Source organism: Salvelinus namaycush, unplaced genomic scaffold, assembly GCF_016432855.1.
Source record: "Salvelinus namaycush isolate Seneca unplaced genomic scaffold, SaNama_1.0 Scaffold8, whole genome shotgun sequence".
Taxonomy (NCBI): Eukaryota; Metazoa; Chordata; class Actinopteri; order Salmoniformes; family Salmonidae; genus Salvelinus; species Salvelinus namaycush.
In genome coordinates, this window is record NW_024061530.1 from 240,246 (window position 1) to 246,556 (window position 6,311).

The following is a 6,311-nucleotide window of genomic DNA, read 5'->3' on the forward strand; positions in this document are numbered from 1 at the left end:
CCCTGCGTTTTTTCCCTCTCTCCAGCAAAAGGCGCTAGTCGATTCAGGTGCAGCTGGGAGTTTTATGGATCGCGGACTCGCCCGTAAGTTGGGTATTCCGTTGGTGCAGATAGACCCACCTTTCCCCGTGCACTCCTTAGATAGCCGACCGTTAGGGTCAGGGCTGGTCAGGGAGGCCACGATACCGCTGGACATGGTAACGCAGGGGAATCATAGGGAGCGGATCAGTTTCTACCTTATTGATTCACCTGCGTTTCCAGTGGTGTTGGGGATTCCCTGGTTGGCTAGTCACAATCCCCTCATTTCCTGGAGACAGGGGGTTCTTCAGGGGTGGTCAGATAGGTGTTCAGGTAGGTGTGTGGGAGTTTCCATCGGTGCCACGTCAGTGGAGAGTCCAGATCAGGTTTCCACTGTGCGCAGTCCCCCAGAATATGCTGATTTGGAGATCGCTTTTTGTAAAAAAAAAAAAAAGGCGACCAAATTACCACCCCATCGACGGGGGGATTGCGTCATAAACCTCCAGGAGAACGCTGCACTTCCCAGGAGTCACATGTACCCACTGTCTCAGGAGGAGACGTTGGCTATGGAGTCATATGTCACGGAAACTCTGAGACAGGGGTTCATTCGGCCCTCCATGTCACCTGTCTCCTTGAGTTTCTTTTTTGTGAAGAAAAAGGAGGGAGTACTGCGTCTGTGCATTGATTATCGAGGTCTAAATTCGATCACAGTGGGATTTAGTTATCCGCTACCTCTCATCGCTACGGCGGTGGAATCATTCCACGGAGCGCATTTTTTCACAAAATTGGATCTCAGGAGCGCGTATAATCTGGTGCGTATTCGGGGAGGAGACGAGTGGAAAACAGCGTTTAGTACCACATCAGGCCACTATGAGTACCTCGTCATGCCGTATGGGTTAAAGAATGCTCCAGCCGTCTTTCAATCCTTTGTCGATGAGATTCTCAGGGACCTGCACGGGCATGGTGTGGTGGTATACATTGATGACATCTTGATATATTCTGCCACACGCGCCGCACATGTCTCCCTGGTGCGCAAGGTACTTGGGCGACTGCTGGAGCATGACCTATACGTCAAGGCTGAGAAATGTGTCCAAACGAGCCGCTTCCTTCCTGGGTTATCGCATTTCCACCTCGGGGGTGGTGATGGAGTGTGACCGCGTTAACGCCGTGCGTAATTGGCCGACTCCGACCACGGTAAAGGAGGTGCAGCGGTTTTTAGGGTTTGCCAATTACTACCGGAGGTTTATCCGGGGTTTTGGCCAAGTGGCGGCGCCTATTACCTCACTGCTGAAGGGGGGGGGGGGCGGCAGTGCGTTTACGGTGGTCGGCCGAGGCAGATAGAGCTTTCAGCCAGCTGAAGGCGCTGTTTACTGACGCGCCCGTGTTGGCGCATCCGGACCCTTCGTTAGCATTCATAGTGGAGGTGGATGCGTCCGAGGCTGGGGTTGGAGCCGTGCTGTCACAGCGCTCGGGCACGCCACCGAAGCTCCGCCCCTGCGCTTTCTTTTCTAAGAAGCTGGATCCGGCGGAGCGGAACTATGATGTGGGGGACTGGGAGTTGCTAGCTATGGTAAAAGCCCTGAAGGTGTGGAGACACTAGCTTGAGGGGGCTAAACACCCTTTCCTCATCTGGACTGACCACCGCAATCTGGAGTATATCCGGACGGCGAGGAGACTGAATCCGCGTCAGGCTAGGTGGGCCATGTTCTTTACCCAATTTAGATTTACCATCTCTTATCGACCAGGGTCTCTCAACACAGGCCGACGCGCTGTCCCGTCTCTATGACACTGAGGACCGGTCCATCGATCCAACTCCCATTCTTCCAGCTTCTAGGCTGGTGGCTCGGGTGGTATGGGAGGTGGACGCGGACATCGAGCGGGCGTTGCGGTTAGAACCTGCACCCTCACAGTGTCCAACTGGCCTCAGGTACGTGCCGCTTGGTGTCCGTGATCAATTGATTCGGTGGGCTCACACACTACCTTCTTCAGGTCATCTGGGGATTGCGAGGACGGTGCTTGGTCTTAGGGGGAAATACTGGTGGCCCACCTTAGCTAAGGACGTGAGGCTTTATGTCTCCTCCTGTTCGGTGTGCGCGCAGAGTAAGGCTCCTAGGCACCTGCCCAGAGGGAAGTTATAGCCCCTCCCGGTTCCACAACGGCCCTGGTCTCATCTATCGGTGGACTTTCTTACTGATCTTCCCCCATCTCAGGGGAACACTACCATTCTGGTCGTTGTGGATCGGTTCTCTAAGTCCTGCCGTCTCCTCCCATTGCCTGGTCTCCCTAAAGGCCCTACAGACTGCGGAGGCTCTATTTACCCACGTCTTCCGGCACTACGGGGTGCCGGAGGATATCGTATCTGATCGAGGTCCCCAGTTAACGTCCCGTGTTTGGAGGGCGTTTATGGAGCGTCTGGGGGTCTCAGTCAGCCTGACCTCTGGTTATCACCCCGAGAGTAATGGGCAGGTGGAAAGAGTGAACCAGGAAATGGGTAGGTTTCTGAGGTCATATTGCCAGGATGGGCGAGGTACGTCCCATGGGCGGAGTTGGCGCAGAACTCACTCCGACACTCCTCCACGAACATATCACCATTCCAATGCGTGCTGGGCTACCAGCCGGTCCTGGCTCCGTGGCATCAGAGTCAGACCGAAGCTCCTGAGGTGGAGGAGTGGGTACAGCGCTCTAGGGAGACCTGGCGGGCAGTCCAGGACTCTCTACAGCAGGCCGGTGGACGGCAGAAGAAGAGCGCTGACCGCCACCGCAGTGAGGCCCCTGTGTTCGCACCAGGGGACAGGGTCTGGCTCTCGGCCCGAAACCTGCCCCTCCGCCTGCCCTGCCGGAAGCTGGGGCCGCAGTGTGTGGGGCCATTTAAAGTCCTGAGGAGGATAAGCGAGGTGTGTTATAGATTGCAACTTCCCTCTTACTATCGTATTAACCCCTCGTTTCATGTGTCTCTCTTCAGGCCGGTGGTAGCTGGTCCCCTTCAAAAGGGTGAGGTGCCGGAGGTCCCCCCGCCCCCTCTTGACATCGAGGGGTCCCCGACAATTCTCCGCCTTGTTGGAGCCAACACAAACCACAAAAATACAAAATAACATCAGAAATATTCTCTTACTTTTGATGATCTTCCATCAGAATGTTGTGCAAGGAGTCCTAGTTCCATAATAAATCGTTGTTTTGTTTTAGAATGTCCATTTCTTCTGTCGAATTAGCAACTTTGGCTAGCCATGTGGAGGGCACATGTCCAAGAAATCTTAGCGCATGGAACGAAAAATTCCAAAAGTCCCAATAAACGTCGAAAAAACTGGTCAAACTCGGTTGAAAATCCTACTTTATGATGTTTTTCTCATATGTATCCAATAAAAAGAGCCCGAGCATTTCGTTGTGTATACCTAACGCATTTCAGAAGACAATGTGAGGTTCCCTGGTGCGCAGTTGAATACTGCCAAAAGAGCGGACCTGTCACTCCAAAAGCTCTCATTCGATCTCACATCAAGCTAGACACCCCATTCAACATTCTACTGCCTGTTGACATCTAGTGGAAGGCGTATGAAGTGCATACAGATCCATAAATAAAAGCCAGTTGAATAGGCAGGCCCTGACACAGAGCCCCATTTTCAGAATTTTCACTTCCTGTTTGGAAGTTTGCTGCCAAATGAGTTCTGTTTTACTCACAGATATAATTCAAACAGTTTTAGAAACTACAGAGTGTTTTCTATCCAATAGTAATAATAAAATGCATATTGTATGATCTAGAACAGAGTGCGAGGCCGTTTAATTTGGGCACGATTTTTTCCCAGAGTGAAAATAGTGCCCCCTATTAAGAAGAAGTTAAATGAATTTGTCCAAATAATTACAACTTTTTCAAATGGGAGAACTACATACATAAAGTGCTTTCCTTTCTAAACAATATACAGTACCAGTCAAAAGTTTGGACAAACATTGTTTTCATTCAAGGGGTTTTCTTTATCTTTACTATTTTCTAGGGGTTATAAATGGCATCCTGTTCCTTTGTTCTGTGGAGAAAAGTTCTGGAGAGGGGAGACTGAACATCTACCTCCCAGCATAACATCTTGATTTGTCCTTCTCAAATAAATCTATTTTTCTCCCCGATTTGCTTTGAGTTTCTGTTATTGAAGAAAACTTTGCACATACACTGCTGCCATCAAAATTGCACCTGAGCTGGAATAATATATTATGGCCTTTCTCTTGCATTTCAAAGATGATGGTACAAAGAAAATACAAGAAAACAATGTTTTTTTCATTTTTATTAACTTTTACCAGATCTAATTGTGTTATATTCTCCTACATTCCTTTCACATTTCCACAAACTTCAAAGTGTTTCCTTTGAAATGTTACCAAGAATATGCAGATCCTTGTTTCATGGCCTGAGCTACAGGCAGTTAGTATTTTTTGGGCCAAAATTGAAAAAAAGGAGCAGATCCATAGGTTATTAAAGTAATTATGTACTGTTGTTTCTATTTGTTTATTTGAGCTGTTCTTGCCATAATATGGACTTGGTATTTTACCAAATAGGGCTATCATCTCCATACCCCCAAATGCATTAAGATGGAAATAAATTAACTTTTAAGAAGGAACACCTGTACATTGAAATGCATTCCAGTTGACTACCTCATGAAGCTGGTTGAGAGAATGCCAAGAGTGTGCAAAGCTGTCATCAAGGCAAAGGTGGCTAATTTGAAGAAACTCAAATATTGATTTGTTTAACACTTTTTTGGTTACTACATGATTCCATATGTGCTATTTCATAGTTTTGATGTCTTCAGTACTATTGTACAATGTAGAAAATAGTAAAAATAAAGAAAAACCCTTGAATGAGTAGGTGTGTCCAAACTTTTGACTGGTACAGTATATGTATGAACACCTTTAAATAAAACATGCTGTACTGTCACCTAAAATGAAATATTCTATCTCAAATCCAACATGCGGGATGGAGTAAAGCGCCAAATTTAAAAATGCATTCTTCACTGTCCAAACACACACGGTGTGGACTTTTGACCAACTACAGGAATACTGACCTCAGGGTCTCCAGTTTACAGTGGGGATTCCCCAGTCCAGCAGAGAGCAGCTTCACACCTGAATCCTTCAGGTCATTGTTACTCAGGTCCAGCTCTCTCAGGTGTGAGGGGTTTGACTTCAGAGCTGAGACCAGAGAAGCACAGCCTTCCTCTGTGACTCCACAGCCTGACAGCCTGACAAAGAGATCATCATGACTTCACAAACACACTGTTAATTTAACGAGTAGTTTAGAAGAACAATGGCAGATGCATTTGGTTAATTCTCTCAAACAACATATAGATTCATCTTCCGTCTCCTAGAATTGTATGGTCATAATGTTATACTAATGTGAAAATCAATGCATTTATTCAATAGGTTTTCCAATATAATATTATAATACATATTTCTCTCTAAACCCAATATTTCTTCCTGATGATTAGTTCTTATATGTCATTTGATGTACTCACAGAGCAGCTCTGGAGGCTTTGACCACTGGCAGCAGCCTCAGAAGACCTTCCTCTGATCTGGAGTATTTCTTCAGGTCAAACACATCTAGCTCCTTTTCTGACGTCAGCAACACAAAGACCAGAGCTGACCACTGTGCAGGTGACAGTTTGTCTGTAGAGAGACTTCCTGATCTCAGGTAGCTTTGGATCTCCTCCACTAGAGAATGGTCATTCAGTTCATTCAGACAGTGGAACAGATTGATACTCCTCTCTGGAGAGAGATTCTCCCTGATCTTCTCCTTGATGTACTTCACTGTTTCTTCATGGCTCTGTGAGCTGCTTCTTGTCTTTGTCAGTAGACCTCGTAAGTGCTTCTGATTGGACTCCAGTGAGAGGCCCAGAAGGAAGCGGAGGAAAAGGTCCAGGTGTCCCGTCTCACTTTGTAAGGCTTTATCCACAGCACTCTTGTAGAAAGTAACTTCAGGCTTGTCGTTTGTTTGCAGTTTGTCAATTAGATTCTCATTGTTGTTGATGAATGAGAGGAACACATATACAGCAGCCAGAAACTCCTGAATGCTCAGATGAACAAAGCAGTACACCTTGTCCTGGTACAGCACACATTCCTCTTTAAAGAGCTGTGTGCACAATCCTGAGTACACTGAGGCTTCACTGACATCAATGCCAGCCTCTTTCAGGTCTTCTTCATAGAAAATCAGATTGCCTGTCACAAGCTGTTGAAAAGCCAGTTTTCCCAGTGACAGAATGCTCTCTTTATTCCAGTGTGGACCTGTCTCTTCTTTCCCAATATACTTTTCATTCTTCTGTTTGGTAT